The sequence below is a fragment of the Leopardus geoffroyi genome, chromosome E2 (genome assembly GCF_018350155.1).
Source record: "Leopardus geoffroyi isolate Oge1 chromosome E2, O.geoffroyi_Oge1_pat1.0, whole genome shotgun sequence".
NCBI classification, from domain to species: domain Eukaryota; kingdom Metazoa; phylum Chordata; class Mammalia; order Carnivora; family Felidae; genus Leopardus; species Leopardus geoffroyi.
The window spans coordinates 13,468,536-13,487,923 of NC_059335.1; the positions used below are offsets into that span (position 1 = coordinate 13,468,536).

Genomic DNA, 19,388 nt, shown 5'->3' on the forward strand with positions numbered 1-19,388 from the left:
GGCGCACAGTCAGCCCCCTGCAACCCCCTCTCCTCCCCATGTGGCTTTTCTCTTCAGAGCAGGAGCCCGAGGAGCTACCCCAGGAACTCTCCTCACAGGGATGTTACCCCCACCGGGCATCGGAATCACCTGTGGAACTTTCTAAAGATCGCGAATGCCCTGGTGACCCCTAGAAATGCTGCTTCAGCAGATGGCCAGCCAGGCTGAGACCCCAGGATGTGGGAGTGGGGCCACCTCCTTCTTTCCTGCACCCACAGAGGGTCTGCAGATCCTGTAAAATGCAGATTCTGACTCAGCAGTGTGGTGTGGACCTGAGAGTCCGCATCTGACAAGCTCTCAGGTGAGGCTGGTTGTCCTGGGCCAGGCACACTTTGAAAAGCCAGGCTGACGGGGACCTGGTTCTCTCAGAGGACGAGCCTCCTCCCTACTCCGAGTTGGCCTCTGCTGAGTCCTGGCCTCCAGTCTGTCAGCACCGCACACAGAGCCCCAGAGGCCCCAAACCCAGGGGATTCTTTCCATCTGTATCAGAGAAGCCCAGCGGGGCACCGGGTCCCCCCAGTGTTCTCAAATGCTCTGGGGAAGTTGCATTGACTCCTGGCAGCAAGGTCACAGTAATGCTCTGAGGGTGAGAAGAGGGCAAGCAGGGTGATGACTGGTGAGGGACCCACTCTCCATCCCTGGGTGTCCCCAGCCCGGCCTCTGCTTCCAGGGACCGACACCCGGGACCAAGCGTCTCAGGAGCTCAGGTTCCAGGTGTGCAGGTGGTTTCCTGTGTGTCCTGGGAAGAGAAGAGGTGGGGGGAGGTCCGGTGGCGGGAGGTTCCCTGATCCTCGAGGGAAGATCGTAAGGAGACCCTTCCTCTACGTGTCTGCTGGCTGCACTGGGGCCGAGAGGCTGACCGTGTGCTCCTGAGCGTCCTGGGCAGCCCGTGTCCTCTGCCAGGGGGACTTTCCTGTGGTCACCCTGCCTCCCCCGTGGCTGGTGCCAGGCAAGGAGTGGGGGCTGCACAGGGACCCCTGACAGATCAGGGTGCTCCTCGGCCCCTAGAAGGAGTGGGCAGGACAGAACAGCCACATGGGAGGGACTCAGAAGGGTCTCTTGGAGAAAGAGACGGAAATCAGGCTCCTCTACCTCCTTAGGCAAACAAAGCCAGCTTCGCATTTTAATTCCCTGTGTGTTGCCTTGCGTGTCCCTATGTTGCCCCCTGGAGGCAATGCTGGGTCAGGGATCCTGACCGGGCTCCAAAGGATGCGTGGGCCCTGAGCCCTGGGCAGCCTGGGTCCTGGTCCCTGTGGGTCCTGGGTTGCCTGACTCCATTTCAGGGTAGGGTGAGCCCAGGGAGTGGACAGGCACCGTCCAGAAGATTCCAGATCCTGAGTCAGGAGAATTGTCCACCCAGAGAGATGTGCTCCCTTAGGAGGAACTCTCTGTCCTTGAGGTTTCAAGGAATGACCTAGTAGAGTCTCTTGAGACTTTGGAAGAGGCACTGGCTTGGGGGGAGGGGGCTGGACACCACAATGCCCTGTTTCCTCATCACAGCACGGGGCGGGAGGGGGGGGAATGCATCCGTGTCATCTGTGTCCCTGCTTTTGCTCTAGGCCTCCCCACAGAGCCCACCTGGAGACTCAGCTGAGGGTTCCCAGGGCTTCCTCTGTTACAGGGGAGGAGACCCTCAGCCCCTCTGAGATGGAAACAAATGTAGACCCTGGGTTCTCCTGTCCCATCCTGCACAGGGTCAGGCACGGGGCACGGGGCTGGGTCCTGGGGACTCCAAAGAAAACAGGACAGACACAGATCCTGAAACAGGGCCACAGGCACTCAGAGAAAATCATGGCTTTGAGGACACACTTAAAATGGAGGGAAGGTGGGGAGCCTCTGTCGCTCAGTTGATTTAATGTCCGACTCTTGATTTGGGCTCAGGTCATGATCTCTCTGCGGTGAGATTGAGCCTCTTGTCGGCTGCCTGCTGAGTGTGGAGCCTGCTTAGGATTCTCTCTCTCTCTCTCTCTCTCTCTCTCTCTCTCTCTCTCTCTCTCTCTCATTCTCTCTCTCTCTCCCACCTCTGCCCCTTACCCATTTTCTTTCTAACATAACATAACATAACATAACATAACATAACATAACATATAAAATAGAGAAAGGGGGTGCCTGAGTGGCTCAGTCGGTTAAGTGGCCGACTCCGGCCCAGGTCATGATCTTGCAGTCCGTGAGTTCGAGCCCCGCGTTGGGCTCTGTGCTGACAGCTCAGAGCCTGGAGCCTGTTTCAGATTCTGTGTCTCCCTCTCTCTGACCCTCCCCTGTTCATGCTTTGTCTCTCTCTGTCTCAAAAATAAGTAAATGTTAAAAAAAATTAAAAAAATAAAATAAAATAAAATAGAGAAAGGGTCCATGAAGGGAAAGTGTCTGGTGTGACAGGAGCATGTAACAGGTCTCAGCTGGTCGGGGAGGGGCTGTCACATGGAGCACCCCTGACAAAGTAATCTTTTGGCTGGGACCAGAAGTGTGAGTGGGCCTTTGCCCCTCGAAGGACAGAGGGTGTGGAGGGCTAAACTGCCTACAGAGGGACCTGTCTCAGCGGGCAGACACCCGACTGGCCGGAGGGGCTGACGGAGGTCAGTGTGGGGAGCCTGGAGAGCGAGGAGGACTGTGACTGAGTGAGGCTGGGGAGGGTCAGACCCTGCTGGGGAGTGGGCGCGCCAAGGGGGATCAGCAGCGCCTCCCCCCCCCCCCCCCCCCCCCCCCCCCCCCCGCAAGGCGCCAGGCTGCGGAGTATCTCTGCTGTCCTCTGGTGGACAAGGAGGGAAGTGTAGAAGGCAGAGTCACCGTGCTCAGCCGCTCTGCATGTTTATTCATCATCAATCTGTAGACATTTTACATGGATCACATATCATGTTAATACTCCATCATATTACAGCTCTGCGAGTCCCAATATCTGTTGCTCTAAGTACATTGTCCGTGCCTCTTCCCTCAGTGAAATGTCACCAAACTCAGATTTCACAGGATGTGTATCAGTGCATATTGTCTCCAGTAAGTTAAACTGTGTGTGGCCTTGGGTGGCAGCGGTGTGTATGGCTGGAATGCTGGGAGTTGGATCCGTGGACAGATGAAGGAGGAGCAGGGTTGTAGGAGGGATGGGATCCAACAACTTATCCTTCACCTTAGAAGAGGTAGATTGATACGCCACTCACCTCTGGATCCCTAGAAATTTCCCTGAGGGAGAAGTCCCCTGAATTTTTGTTTGATTTATTTTCCACGTTCTGACACATAAATGTCTTACTAGTAAGTCTAGAGTCGTTGCTACTTCCTGTTCACTAGGTTCAGTCAGCATAATGTCATCGATGCAACAGGCCAGAATGATGTCTTGTGAGAGGGAAAGGCCACCAAGATCCCTGTGAACTAAATTAGGACACAGGGCTGGAGAGTTGATGTACTCCTGGGCTAGGACAGTGAAGGTGCCTTGCTGGTCTTGCCAGCTGAAAGCAAACTGATTCTGGTAGGTCGTTGCTGACAGGTATGGAGAAAGAAGTATTTGCCAGAGGGAGAGCTTCAAAGCAGGTACCATGGTAGGCAGTAATCAGCTCAAGCAGGGAAACCACATCTGGCACAGCAGCTGCACTTGGAGTCACCACCGGCTTAAGCTTATGATCATCCACTGTCACTCTCCAAGGTCCCTGCATCCTTCAAGTCCTTGATGCTGCACTAACCCCTGCAGTCCCTCCAGGAAAATGTGGTATTGCTTTTGGTTTACTGTTTTCCTAAGTAGAGGCAGTTCGAGTGCCTTCCACTTGGCCTTCCCCACTGTAGCAGCCCTCACTCCACAGGGCAGGGAACCAATGTGGGGATTCTGCCAGCTGTTGAGTATGACTAGTTTAATTATGCCAAACATGGGAAATAAACAATAGGATTGGTTCAGGGACACCCCCCCCCCCCCCCGCCAGGCTCACTGTGAGATGAACCTGTGCTGAACTCCATTGACCACTTGAGCTCCATAAGCCCCTCCTCTGATTGGTGCTGGGCCACTGTGACATTGGGTCCTCAGTTTAGAGACCATGTCTAGTAATGCCCCAAAGAGCTGACTATTTCCTTTTCCCCAGTGCACAGTCATCCTGGTAAAAGGCCACAGGTCCCTCTGGGGAAGGGTGGGAGAAAGGTTCAGTGTATAAATTTTTGGCAGCATACTGGGTCCTTCCTCAAGGGGACCCAGCTTCTCCTTTATTCAAGGGGTTCTGGCTCTTTAAATTGGCTCAAGTCTGGGAATTAATTGAGGGGCCATAACACTCAGTTGCTGTGATTCAAGATGGACTTTCTAGAACTCTCCCGCTTATATAGGCCAAGTAAGAATTCAGTAGGCTTTCCATCTGTTTCATTTCTAGGAACACCATGATCAACTAGCCAATGTCATTGGTCTCTGTGAATGAGACTATTCTGATTGCTGCTTTGAGTCTGTTATCCTTCGTGATGACTGTGGCCCAAGTCACTTTCAGTGATTAATATGGCCTCTTGGCCCTACCTCCTTGGGATCCAATCTCCCTCCTTGCATTTACGTTTCCCAGTTCACTGGCAGCAGCTCCCTCTGACCTACAGAGGAGAACAATCACAGAGCTCTTTAAGTGTGCTGGGGCTCCCTTATAAGCTCACACCTCAGTCATGAAAGGGAAAGGTGTGTCCTCTGGACTCTCCCAGGGTGGATGAGTAGGTCTTAAATAAGTCCATACCACATTCCAATTTCCCTTAGTCTTTGGATCTTTCCTCTTTCTCTGAGTCTCAGGGCTATTCTCTGATGCAGAGACCTCATGGGTCTGTCAAGGTGAACAGATACAGATGTAAAACTTAACAGTGACCTGGTGAGCTGAGCGGGGGAGTATTTGGAGGTATTTTTATTCAGAGAGGTGTCCCAGCCCATGGAACCCCAGGTGAGGGCGAAAATATTCCACATGGAGTCTCATATTCTCCCAGGGAGCTGAGGGGAGTGAGCCAGGTGAGGAAATACCCAGGGATATGGGCCCTCTGGTCAGGCGAGACATGGTCAGTCTGGAGGGTGTCCTCTCTTAGGGTGTCTGTGTTCCTTGGGAGTGTCCTATGCCTTGGCATGAGCATGAGGTACTGGGTGCTGAGGCTTTTGATTTGAAGGGAACTCACACCCAGGTGAGAGAGGAGCCAGTGCAGGGAGGTAAGTGATAGAGGACATGGGTGTCCTTGGAGCCCTTATCCCCAGAGTTAAGGGAAGTTCTGGGTGTCTGGGGTTGCTTTGGCCAAAGACTTTTTGAAAAGTCATCCTCTTTAGCTGAGGGCAGGAAAATGTCAGAATGGTGGATGAGGGATGAGGAGGAGAAGGGAGACTCATCTGTAGATGAGGGAAGCCCTCTGTCTCCCCCTAAGCAAAGGAGGAACATGATCTGAAGGGCTCCATTACCCCCACTGGTTTCTTGATGCAGAAGATATCCAGGGGTTCCAGTTCAGAGTCAGCTCACCCTGGGCCCCAGTCACGATGCCCATGATGGCCCCATCAGGAATAAAGTGCTGAGGCTCCTGGGGTGGGCCCATCTGTGGGGGAAGAACAGGGAGAATGAAATATACAGTGTTTTCACTAATAGGAGACTCGCCTTTACTTCATTCAGGCAGGATGCATGACTCCTCAGCATAGCTCTCCCTGGGAGGTACACCTGGGACATGATGTCATTTCTCCTGGGCTCAGGGTCATCTTTCTACCAAAGGCACGTCTATTGTTTTGTCTAGGAATGGTGGTCACTCTCCTCCCCAAATCACCCTGACTCCTTGACTCCATGCACAAGGGTACTTGAGGACATGTGGTTCGTGTGTGTGTGTGTGTGTGTGTGTGTGTGTGTGTGTGTGTGAGAGAGAGAGAGAGAGAGAGAGAGAGAGAGAGAGAGACAGGGACAGAGAGAGAGAGAGCCACATTTTGTGCCTGTCCTGATGCTGCCCTGTGGTGGACATGAGGGATTCTGTACTCTGTGTCAGGCTTAGGACCAGGCATCTGACTAGGGTTCAGATCACTGCTCTGGACGTTGAGCCCTGGGCAGAGATGGGCTCTCACCCCTCTCCTGCAGGGACAATCAGTACAGGACTCCAGCCACCCTGGGTCTATTGTGCAGCACAGTAGAACTCTGGTAGAACTGGATGGCCCACATTCCCCTGGCCCCACACTTTAAAATGATTAAAATGGCAAAGTTTAGGTTATATGTATTTTGTCTCAAAACAAGCGAAAAACTTAGGAAACAAACCTACACATTACCTTATATAAAACTGGCACCAATCCACGACTGGGAATGCATGTGGGTGTCCATTTCTTCATCTGCTGTGCATGCCCATAGTGATTTTGTGAGAGCAGAAGCAGGTGTCCCCCCGTTTGTCTACCCTTCTTTCCCTTATTCATTCTCTGAACACGATAGCCATTTTCCTGTGATGGGGCCATTAAGAAAGTAGGCTCGCCCTGTCTCTCTCTTGGGAAATTGGGGATCTGTAGGACATAGGATGTGAACGTAGGTAACTGCACCTGACTGTGTTATCACAGCACAAAGGAACAGAGTTAGAGGTGAGAATTCAGAGGGGGTTTATTGTGTCCACCTGTAGAGGTTGGGGTGACCTTATGGCAAGATGGCCAATGAGATTGGCTATAGAGAAGGGGAAGGAGCAGATTCATAAAGAAAGGGGGAGAGGGCACCCCGGGCAGGGACTGTTTGAGCGAATACATGGAGGCAGGAGCAAGAATTATGAGGGGCAGTATGTGTGCAGATGGGATTACAAGGAGCAGGTCACAAGGGCAGGGTGAGACAAGATGGAGGCTTTTCTGAAGAGTTGGTGTGTTTTCTGGGTCTTTCCATCAGAGCCTGGACTGGAGGGCTGAAGACACTGGGAGAGGGGGCTGAGAGAAGACACACCCACGATGTGTCTCCTTCTTTGCTCATATTTGTGTGGACATCAGCTGGCCCCGTTTTCTGTTTTCCTGTGTCCCTACTGGAGTTTGCAAAGGGAAAAAGGCTGGGAGCTGTCCATGGTCCCATGGTCCCCAGGGCCATGTGAGGACAGCCAAGCGCTCTCTTGGCTGGGTGGGTAGGGTCTCTTGTGAATCTCATCTTTTCCTGTTGATATTACCCCCTACTGTATCCCACCACCACAACTCGCTCCCAGGAGATAGGGATGGGGGGGGGTGGGAGCTGGGATAATTTAGACATAATATTTTCCCTGTGTGCCCAAGAAAAGAATAGGCCTGGAGTTTCAGGTGAATTCTTGCTAAGAGAAAATCCCCATGAGCAGAAGAAAAAGAACAAATGCAGGGAAGACCCCTCTTTATTCACAGACCTGTTAAAGATTTAGAAGGTTTTCTCAACTGGGGATGGCACTCAGAGCATTTGGAAATGTGGGTTGGGGACAGTATTTTGGTTCCATAAATGACTTGACAGGCCTTCTGGAAATTAGAGTGTGGGGACAAGAGGTAATAATGCAGTAAGAGGCTCAGGACTGTCTGACATAACAAGGACTTCCTTGACCAAATGCCAATAGCTCCAGGAGAACTGAATCAGTTGACTTTATTTCTTTTCTTTTCTTTTCTTTTCTTTTCTTTTCTTTTCTTTTCTTTTCTTTTCTTTTCTTTTCTTTTCTTTTCTCTTCTCTTCTCTTCTCTTTCTTTCTTTTGCCTTAAGATGTGTGTTTTTATTTTAATTAAAATATTTTTAATTCCACTATAGTTATTTTAATTTTTTTCAACGTTTATTTATTTTTGGGACAGAGAGAGACAGAGCATGAACGGGGGAGGGGCAGAGAGAGAGGGAGACACACAATCGGAAACAGGCTTCAGGCTCTGAGCCATCAGCCCGGAGCCTGACGCGGGGCTCAAACTCACGGACCGCGAGATCGTGACCTGGCTGAAGTCGGACGCTTAACCGACTGCGCCACCCAGGCGCCCCAAATTCCACTATAGTTAACATACAGTGTTATATTAGTTTCAGGTGTACAATATAGTGATTTATCAATTCTTTACATTACTCAGGGCTCATCATGATAAGTGTACTCTTGATCCCCTTCACCTATTTCATCCATCCCCCCCACCCCTCCTTGTGGCAACCGTCAGTTTGTTTTCTCTAGCTGAGAGTCTGTCTCTTGATTTATGTCTCTGTCTCTTTTCCTTTTCTCATTTGCTTTGTTTCTTAAATCCTACACATGAGTGAAATCATATACTATTTGTCTTTCTGTGATTTATTTAGCTTAACATTATACTTTCTAGCTCCATCCATGTCATTGCAAATGGAATTATTTCATTCTTTTTTATGGCTGAGTACTGTTCCATTGTAAATTTATATGTATGCATACATACCACATCTTCTTTATCCATTCATCTACTGGTGGGCACTTGGGCTGCTTCCATAATTAGGCTACTGTAGATAATGCTGCTATAAACACAGGGGCTCATGTATCCCTTTGAATTAGTGTTTTTGTATTTTGGGGGGAATACCCAGTTGTCCAGTGACTGGATCCTATTGTAGTTCTATTTTTAACTTTTTGAGGAACGTCCATACTGTTTTCCATGGTGGCTGCACCAGTTTGCATTCCCACCAGCAGGGCATGAGGGTTTCTTTTTTTCCACATCCTCACCAACACCTGTTGTTTCTTGTTGATTTTATTTTTCTTGGTAGCCAATATCCTCCACTGGCATAGTATGTATTTATTTACTTGTTTATCTTATATATCCACATATTTATTTTTTTATGTTTTATTTATTTTTAAGAGACAGAGAGAGAGGGAGACCAGGGGAGGGACAGAGAGAGGGGGAGACACAGAATCCGAAGAAAGGCTCCAGGCTCTGAGCTAGCTGTCGGCACAGAACCCGTCGCAGGGCTCGAACTTATGAACCGTGAGATCATGACCTGAACCGAAGTCGGACGCTTAACCGACTGAACCACCCAGGTGCCCCTCCACATATCTACAAATGGAGCCTCATGAGAGAATTGGCTTTGATTTGTTTACAGCTGTGTTTTCTGACTCTCTAAGTAGGGAAACCCATGAGATTTGTGTTTGAACAGTGTTTAAAGATGCTTTGAATGAAAAGAATAGAACGTGCAAAGTATACAAAGGACCTCTCACCTGATTTCTGGTCTCCTTCATTATGCCTGAGATATTATTTTGTATTTATTTCACTGGCATTGTGCTACATTTAAGGTCTGTGTCTGATTTTCTTCATTTGCCATTATCTTCTTTTAGATGTAGCCTTAAAAAATATTTATGCCTAGTTCACTGTTGCCCAACTGTATTAATTTTTCCTCCTAGAGATATTTGACATCTCTGAAAGTATTTTGGTTGTTGGATCTGTGGACGAACTATTGGTAACCACTGGATAGTGGCCAGGGTCCAGCAGTAAACAGGACAATCCCCTACAACAAAGAATTATCTGGTCCAAAATGTGAGTAGTTCCAAAGTTGAAAATCCTTCTGCAGACAAAAATTTTACCATGAGTTTTGACAGAAAGAATATGGCAATCTCTATGATAGTAAAGTAGCCTCTTAACGTTTTATAGAAGAACAAATCCACATATACAAATCAGGTGAATGAGGGAGTGGGGGAGGAAGCATATCTTCCTGGTAAGTCTGCTTCTGGGGGAGAAGTCAGGAAGGAGTGGTTTGGCATCAGGAGGACAGGGTTTTGACAAGAGCAGTGTCCTTCCAGGGTGGAGTGTATGACGCTTCACGTCCCAAAGGATCCTGCCTGGCCGCCTCCTCATCCCCACGGAGGCTTTGGGCCTCCAGCTTTTGGAAGAGAGGGTTGAACAGGAGCACCCATGGCAACCACTATTGCCTTGATAGCCGAGCCAGAAATCTGGGGGTGCTCGATTCACAGAGACTGAGGCAGCTGAGATTTGATGGGGTTGGGTTGACAGACACAGGCCACTTCTTATGAGTGTGATGCCCTTGGGGTTGGCAAAGGTGGGGGCTGAGGTGTTGAGAGGGGCAGGGAGGGCAGGGCTGGGAGGCCTGCAGCTGTCAGTGGATTGGGATTACAGGGCCCCCAGTCTGCTTTGGCAGGGACCCAGAGTGGATTCAATATGGGGGGAGCAGAGTGTCTGCAGGAGGGTGGGGAACTGGGATCTCATCACTCCAAACAAAATCCGTTGCTTGGTGGGCTCCACAGGAGAAAGACAGGGGTCCGGAAGCTTGGCAGCCCTGTCAGTGGGAGCTGGTGGAGGAGGCCTGGTAGGGTCAGGACCTGTGTCAATGAGATACACATCCCAGCAGAGTAGAAGCAGCTGGGACTTGAGTTTCCTAAGGTGCCTAGAGGGCTCCAGCTCTTGGGTAGTAGATGGTGGGGGGCGGGGAGGGGGGGGCAGCAGGTGGGTGTCCTCAGCAGAAAATGGGCCCTGCTGAAGTAAGGCAGGTAAGGACTGAGTTCCTGGAGCTGGAGTCCCTCCTACACATAAAGATTTGGGTCCTGGGCTGATGCTATACCTGCCCCAGGCAGTGGGCACAGGGACAGCTGGATATCAGGCTCCCTCTCACCCTCCCAGATGGAAGTAGACGCTTCTGTGGACTTCCAGCCTGGGTACAAGGAAGGGACCATGTCAGTTCTCATCAGGGCTTTAATCTTGTCCTGTCTCCCCCTTCTGCCCTCAGTGCCCTGGCTCTCTCAGAAGAGCCTTATCAACCCCCCGGCTCCCTTTCTCAGAGCCTGGCCTCTACACTGACTCTCTGGGTGGTCCTCCAATGCTGGGAGCCTTGCAGGGCCAGGGGTAGTGGAAGGGCCCCCCTCTGTGCTGAGGGGCAATCTTGAGGTCCACCAGCCCCACACCGCTTTCCAGTGCCCAGCAGACCAAAGCTTGTACCTCATCTGTCTCCCCCAAGTGTTGGAGAGGTGGGCCGGGTACTGGGTCCCAGTTCTCTTGTGGGAAAGCGCCCCCAAACCTTTCCTACCACCACGTGTAGGTAGTGGCTGGTCCCAGTCCAGCAGTGTCTTGGTGGGTGGTGGTGGAATCTGCATGGGATCGTGCTCATCATGGGTGCACTGGACTCCGTGCGGCCCTGAGCGTGGGGTGTTGTGGGGTTTGGGGCACACAGGCAGCAGCCCTGGAGGAGCGGGTGTTGGGGAGTGCCTTCAAGCAAGGATCGGGCTTCCAGAAGTTCCCTCATGTTCCAGGATGCAGCCAGGGTGAGGTGTGCAGGGTTTGGTGACAACTGACATCGGGGATGTGGGATGGTGCTCAGGTTGCTCCAGGCCGGTGCCCGTGCACACGCGGACGTCCTGTGCCTGCAGCAGCCGGTTGAACACCCCGCACTGTCTTGAGAACCAGCGAAGCTCAGGCCTCAGCTCTTCTCATGGTTGGCTGCAGGTGATTGGCTCTGGGAGAGGGGTCAGGGGCTGCCTGTCTTCTCTTTAAGCTTTTAGGGAAGAAAGGATAATTCTACTAGGTTATGAAAAATATAGATAGCGAGCTACCTGGTAAAAGTGAGGATACTCCCCTGGAACCTTCTCTTTAGGACGAATAACTTAGTTTTATCAGTAACTGTGACAAATGTTTTATTCTTCTAGTTTGTTATTAATGTCACATTTTGCAGTTTGGCTCTTAAGGAAATGGTGAAAACCAACCAAGATTCAGGTTTTAGCATGGCAATGTTGATTTCATGTGGACGCTCCTAGGATTTTAAGCTTTCATGAATTCACATAGAATCTTCCCTGTGGACACTCATGTACCGTCTCCTTGTGCATTTCTTTTTTTTTTTTTTTAATGCTTATTTATTTTTGAGACAGAGGGAGACAGAGCGTGAGTGGGGGAGGGGCAGAGAGAGAGACACACACAGAATCTGAAACAGGCTCCAGGCTCTGAGCTGTCAGCACAGAGCGCGATGCAGGGCTTGAACCCATGAACCGTGAGATCATTATCTGAGCTGAAGTCGGACGCTTAACCGACTGAGCCACCCAGGCGGCCCATTCTTGTGCATTTCTACTAGTCATTCTTTTGGAGGGAGTCACATTTTCCCCTAAGGGTTGGAAGGCATCTGACTACTGGGGGGGGGGGAGCGGGGGGGGGGGAAGGTGTCCAAATGCTGCTGGTAATGATAATGGCACTCATGATGGAGGTCTGTTCAAGGTGGGTGAAAGCAAATGTTTCTGAGAACTTTTCCCTCAAAATCACAAGCAGAAGGCACCTCCTGGGCCTGTCACAATGTTGGGATGGATGAAGGATGAAAATGGAGGTCAGTAATTTAAGTATCACATCCAAAAGTGGACAACAGGTTCTGTGTAGAGTCTAGATACGGACGGGGAATAGTGAGGACACTTAAAGGCCCCTCCCCTTAGTACCAGAGCATCAGAGGCTCCTGTGGTTCAGGCAGGGGCCCAAGGCTAGAGGGGAAGGTGCTGTCAGCCCACAGGTGCTGGGAACCAGACCCTAACACTGGCCAGTCCCTGACTAAGTCTGTTTTTTGGGGTATAGATTTATCCTTAAGGAATGATGCTGAGGTATATGATTCTGAGGATAAGGAGATGCTCTTATGATATAATTTTCTTCTCAATAAGATAATTTCTTCCAAATGATAGTATGTCTTTACATTCATGGCTAAGATGCCTCTCAAGACAGTGACGACATCAGAGGACATGTCTAGTGACATTACATACAGATTTGTATGTTTGTGCATCCCAATGTCTACAGAATTTCCCTCAGCTAACCTGGCAGTATAGACCAGTGGTGTCCTTCTGATTTGTGGTCACACCCTTGGCAAAACCAGTCTTCGAGCTACTGAGCCACAGGCAGCCAAGATAATCACCGCTAAATATGCCATCTGCTGTCAAATCAACTTTTGATTAATTAAAAGCAGTTTTTCATGACATTAATTATGCCTGTTTATTTTCTCTCTTATTTGCACACTCCAAGAGGCCCAGGGTTTCATTTGGTTAGTTAACACTAGAGGTTAGTGTAGGTCACTTGTTCTCAAGGAGGAGGGATCTTACCAGCACCTCTCCCCTTCCTCTAGGACACGCAGCATTGTCTCCAGAAAATCTCTTTACACCAGGGGTGGAGAGTTCTCCTGGCATCTGGTGGGTGGAGGCTGGCATGGTGCTAATTATCCTATGGTATATTAGATGGCCCCCAACAGGAGATACTAGGCCTCATCAGGGATGAGGAGACAGAGCCCTTCTGTGTGCCCATCACCCAGCCTTCCCAGGAGGCTTCCCCTCACTCTGCTCTTCCCCGTCTCTCCAGACTCTGCCCCTCTAGCCAGCCCCCCTCCTCCTGCAGCTTCACTGCCAGTCCTTGTGAACCTGAACGTGCCTTTGGTTCAAGGTCAGCCCTAATCCCTCAACTCGTCTGGCTCTTTTTTGTTATTTTTTAATTGTAATTCCAATGCAGTTAACATACACTGTTGTATTAGTTTCAGGTGTACAATACAGTGATTCAGCAGTTCCATATATCACTCAGTGCTCATCATGATAAGTGTACTCTCGATCCCCTCCACCTGTTTCATCCATCCCCCCACCCACCTCGCCTCTGGTAACCATCAGTTTGTTCTCTATAGTTAGGAATCTGGGCTTTTTTGGTTTGCCTCTTTTTTCCCCTCTTTGCTTGTTTGTTTCGTTTCTTAAATTCCACATATGAATGAAATCATATGGTTATTTGTCTTTCTCCGACTGGCTTATTTGGCTTAGCACAATATTCTCTATATCCATCCATGTTGTTGCAAATGGCATGATTTCATTCCTTTCTGTGACTGATTAATATTTCACTGTATACATTGACCACGTTTTCTTTATCCATTCATTTGCTGATAGACATTTGAGATACTTCCACAATTTGGCTATCGTAAATAATGCTGCAATAAACATGGGAGTACATAGATTCCTTCAAGTTCACGTTTTTGTATTCTTTGGGTAAATACCCAGTAGTGGAATTACTGGATCACATTGCAGTTCTATTTTTTTCTTTTAATTTTTTTTTTCAACGTTTATTTTATTTTTGGGACAGAGAGAGACAGAGCATGAACGGGGGAGGGGCAGAGAGAGAGGGAGACACAGAATCGGAAACAGGCTCCAGGCTCTGAGCCATCAGCCCAGAGCCTGACGCGGGGCTCGAACTCACGGACCGCGAGATCGTGACCTGGCTGAAGTCGGACGCTTAACCGACTGCGCCACCCAGGCGCCCCTGCAGTTCTATTTTTAATTTTTTGAGGAACCTCCATGTTGTTTTCTACAGTGGCTGCACCAGTCTGCATTCCTACCAACTGTGCATGAGGGTTCCTTTTTCTCCACATCCTCGCCAACACTTGTGTTGTTGACTTCAGCCATTCTGACAGGTGTGAGGGGATATCACCTTGTGGTTTTTATCTGTATTTCCCTGATGGTCAGTGATGTTGAACATCTTTTCATGTGCCTGTTGGCCATCTGTATGTCGTCTTTGGAGAAATGTGTGTTCGTGTCTGTTTGCTCTTCTTCTAGCAGGGACAGTCCACTAGAGGGCACCCACACTCTTCCTTGAGCCTGTGGGGAGCTTTTCCACTTGAGACAAATACAAGTGTATTTCCTGCCAGAACCCCCAGCTTTCAAATAACTCTTTAGATTTGCCCAGGGTGAAGCTCCTGGGACAGATATCTGGGTCCCAGGGAGGAATCTTTCATTGGAGGATTGTGGGGGGGTATGGACTGGCGACCCAGAAGCAGTCCTAGTGCCTAAGTCTTGGGGAGGGGATGGTTCCACACCTAGCAGGCAGCTTAGGCTAGACGTGCAGGAACAAGATGCCCCCACCCTACCTGTTGGCACTGGGGAAAATGACTGTAAGTCCATGACCCTGAAGGACTGGATCACTCTTTTTTTTTTTTTTAATGTTTATTTATTTTTGAGAGAGAGAGAGTGTGTGTGTGTGTGTGTGTGTGTGACAAGGGAAGGGCAGAGAGAGAGGGAGACAGAAAATCTTAAGCAGGCTCAGTGCTTTCAGCGCAGGAGCTGATGCAGGGCTTGAACCCATGACCAGGAGACCATGACCTGAGCTGAAGTCGGACACTTAAGTGACTGAGCCACCCAGGCGCCCCTGGATCACCCTTCTTAAGTGTCCTTGCCCTCCCAGTAGTAGGATTATACACCCATACCCTTTGTGACCTTGCAGCTCCTCCCCCCTGGAAAAGGGGCATGCGCCCCCAATCCCTCATTCATCTTGGGCTCAGCTGTATGCTTGCTGAGGCTAACGGGCTGTGGGAGGAGAGACCTGGGGCAGTTCAGAGCCACACCATAGGAGGCCTGGCATGTTGTCCTTCCTCTCTCCTGATCAGCTACAGGAAGAGTGTCTGCTTCCGGTCCCCTTCCCGCTGGTGCATTTAGGAAACGTGCTAAGTGTCGCAGGCCATCTGTGGTCTGAGGTCGGAGCCGTGAGTCTGGTTCTCTGGGCCAGGGGAGCTGCCCTCCCTCAGGCCCAGCTGTCTTCAGGAGGTCTGACCCAAGCAGGGCTCTGCCCCTGGGTGTGGCCAGGGGAGAGCCTCTGAGGAGGGTTGAAGCCCAGGGGCTTGAAGTTCGGGTGGTGAACACAGAACGCCTTGCGCCACTCCTGATGAAACTGATGTCTGTAGTGACCGTCCAGTAACTGTGATGCTTGCTGCAGGTTGTAGGCACCTTCATCAGGTCGAGGAGAAGTTTTCCCTTGGTTTCCGTACCATCCAAATCTGAGTGGACATGGAGCGTCATCAAAGGCCACTTGGCTTCTCTTCTCGTCATTAGGAATTATTCTCTAGTTCACGTGTTAATGTGCTTAAAGGCAATGATTGATTTTGAATGCTAATCAACCTTGAGTTTTGGGAAAGAAATTCAGCTTGGTGATTCCTGATCCATTTTGGTAGCATTTTGTTTCAGGGATTTTTCATCTCTGGTCACGAGAAAGGCCTACCTGTTACTTCTTCTTTGTTTCCTGGTCTGGTTTTGACATGAAGGTTATTGTGCCACATAAAATGAGTGAATGAGTATTCATTTGTCCTGTTCTCTGAAAGAATTGTTTAAGGTTGAAATAAACTGGTCGTTAATTGTTTTGTGGATTGATATGTGGATTGCTTTTTTGTATGGCCTGGAGAGATTGTACACTTCATTTTTTTGTAAAGTAACATGAACACTGCAATAATTTTCTGCACACGTGTGCCTATGAAGCCATTGCCCAGATCAAGGTAGAGAACGTTTCCCCACACCAGAAAACACTCTCATGACCCTTGCAGCCACTAGGAGCCCCACCATCACCCCCATTCTGATCTCTACCACCAGAGACTGGTTTTGCCTCTTTGGGAACTTTACATAAGTAGAATCGTTATGTTCCCTTCTACATTTGGCTACTTTCCTTCAAGTCTGTGTTGGGATTCTGGGCAACCCTAATTCATTCCTTTGTCATATTGCTCAATACTCTTTTGTTTGAATATACCACAACATTTGCCTGTTGTGGTGTTGGACATTTGAATTGTTCGACTTTGTGGCTCTTCCGAATAATACTGGTATGAATACCCTTATGCATGGGTGTTGTGATGTGTCTAACTCATTTCCTTGGGGATATATACCATTGTATTTGCTGGAGCATCTCCTGAAATACATGAGAATTTTAGATTCTTCTGCCAGATTATTGAACAAATCTTTTAAAAATGTTTATTTATTTATTTATTTATTTATTTTGAGAGAGAGAGAGAGGGAGAGGGGGAGGGAGGGATAAGGAGAGAGGGAGAAAGAATCCCAAGCAGACTCTGTACTGTCACCACAGAGCCCAACGCAGGGCCCAATCTCACCAACCGTGAGATCATGACCCGAACCAAAATCAAGTGTCAGACCCTCAGCTGACTGAGCCACCCGAGCGCCCCTGAACAAATCTTTATCCCCAACAGTAACATTACATGTTCAGATGTTCCAACTGTTGATATTGTCAGTCCTTTTAATTTCAGCTCTTCTCATGTGACTGACATATTTCATAATGCAGCTTTTTATATGCTTGTTGGCCATTTTCACATGTTCATACTATTCACTGTCTTTTAGAGAGTTATTAGCCATCTTAAAAAATTTTGGATTGTCAGCCTTTTTATATTGCTTTTGTAGGATTTTATAATGCACTTTGGACATGGCTTCTTCATCATATAGATACGCGCACATGCACACACATGCACATAACTTGTATATGTATGAAAGACAGAGGGAGAGAGAATTGGGTGTGTTTTGAAGACCAGAAATTGTAACTTTGATAAAATTTAATCCGTTTCCAGAAGATTGTATGGTGTGAGTTAGGGTCTAGGTTCCTATTTTTTTCTCCATACAGATATTCATATTCATTTTAAAGCCATTTGTGTTTTTTGAGTGCGCACAAATGTGGCACATATATCTGTGTGTGCACAAGTGTGTATGTGTGTGTAAAGACACTTTAACTCTTAATTAAATTTCCTTTATAGTTATACTACAGGTCAGATTTCCTGTTTCTTGCTGAGTTAGTTTATGTTATTGCTAATTTTCTAGGAATGTTGTCCATTTTGTCTGCATTGTGAGCTTTATTGCCACGAAGATTTTTTTAGAACTTTCAGTCTCTGCCCCAACTTTAGTTAGGTCCACTTGTTCCCACACTAATGTAGCTTATTTGTGCTTCCTCTGTTGTTTTGCTGATGAATTTTTTCAGAGGTGTTAAAAATTTATGAACCCTTTCAAGAAAGGAGTTTTGAATAATGGGGTTTTGAATTTGGGATGTGTGGATCTTCTTGATTCTGTACTTGTCTTCTAGCTTATTATTTTTTCCTCTTAAGTTTATGATCACTTTCCTTTGTCCCTTTGTTTTTCTCCAACTTGTTAAGTTGGATGATTAACTCATTTTAAATCAACCTTTTCTAGTATCAGCATTTAAGGTAATGAATTCCCTTGGGAGCACCACTTTAGTTGGATCCCATAAGTTAAAAAAAAATTTTTTTTAAGTTTATTTATTTTGAGAGATAGAGAGTGCAAGCAGAAGGGGGGCAGAGAGAGAGGGGAGAGAGAAAATCCCAAGCAGGTTCCACACTGTTAGAGCTGAGCTGATGCGGGGCTCAAGCTCACGAAACCATGAGATCATGACCTGAGCTGAATCCAAGAGTCAGATGCTTAACCAACTGAGCCACTCCAGGTGCCCCTGGATCCCATAAGTTTTGCCAGAAGTATATTTTTAGCCAAGTGCCAAATATTTAAAACATCCAGGCAGAGCAGTGTGGCCCAGTCTCCCACGCACAGAGAATCAGCTCCCCGGGGCACAGACTTTACCCAGGGTGCACTGCTCCTGCATGCCCAGGGTCTCCAAGGGTGACTAGGATGGACTCTTGGCAGATGAACATGTGGCAGTAGCCATGACAGCCCAGTGTTAGCACCTCCTGTAACACTTGGTGGAACCAGAGCCTCAGTCCCCCTTTCCCAGTCCTGGAGATAAGACACATGTCCAAGGGACTTGGCTCCTCCAAACTTAACATCATAGAGGGGTTCAGCCATGCCAGGGCTGGAGAAGGACATAGAGAGTGGTGTGAGCAGGGCAGACAGAACAAAGTTACCTCCTTTTGGACAGTGTCTCCAGGACATGCCTTTAGGAGAGAAAACCTCTAGGGCCCAGATGGACTGCATGGAGCCTCTTTCCTTCAACCTCCCTCTCCCCTTTCTTTGATCCTGTGTATTCTGTGGACCCAGGTCCTGTTCCCAGGATTCCCTGAGGATACTGAGGTGACAATGGTGTGGAGAGAGGGGATGGAGCTTATTCCATTTATAATAGCATCAAAAAGAGTCAAGTGCTTAGAAATAAACTTAACCAAGGAAGTGAAAGATATATACACTGAAAACCACCAGATATTCAGAAAGAAATTAAAGAAGACACCAATAAATGGAAAGATATCCAGGTTTATGGATTGAAAAGCTTAATATGATGTCAATGTTACCCCAAACTATATATATATACAGACATATAGATACCATGGAATACAATAGAGAGCCCAGGAAAAACGCCCCAATTATTTGATCAAAAGACTTTAGACAAGGGTGCCAAGACCATTTAATGGAGAAAGGACAATCTTGTCAACAAATGGTGTTAGAAAACTGGGTATCAACAAAACTAAAAGGCAAGCGACGGAATGGGAAAAGATATTTGCAAATGACATATCAGACAAAGGGCTACCATCCAAAATCTATAAAGAACTCACCAAACTCCACACCTGAAAAGCAAATAATCCAGTGAAGAAATGGGCAGAAGACATGAATAGACACTTCTCTAAAGAAGACATCCAGATGGCCAACAGGCACATGAAAAGATGCTCAACATCACTCCTCATCAGGGAAATACAAATCAAAACCACACTGAGATATCACCTCATGCCAGTGAGAATGGCTAAAATGAACAAATCAGGAGACTATAGATGCTGGAGAGGATGTGGAGAAACGGGAAC

The 19,388-nt window shown here is 48.3% G+C and overlaps 1 long non-coding RNA gene across 1 annotated transcript in view; it reads left to right on the forward strand.

The window, feature by feature from the left end:
- Nucleotides 1-13,376, forward strand: part of LOC123578908 — an 89,156-nt gene extending 75,780 nt beyond the window's left edge. Inside the window, exons 3-4 of the long non-coding RNA XR_006702560.1 lie at nt 9,283-9,415; nt 12,653-13,376. This is a non-coding gene — a long non-coding RNA (uncharacterized LOC123578908). The remainder of the gene's footprint in view (nt 1-9,282; nt 9,416-12,652) is intronic.
- The last annotated feature ends 6,012 nt before the right edge of the window (nt 13,377-19,388 follow it).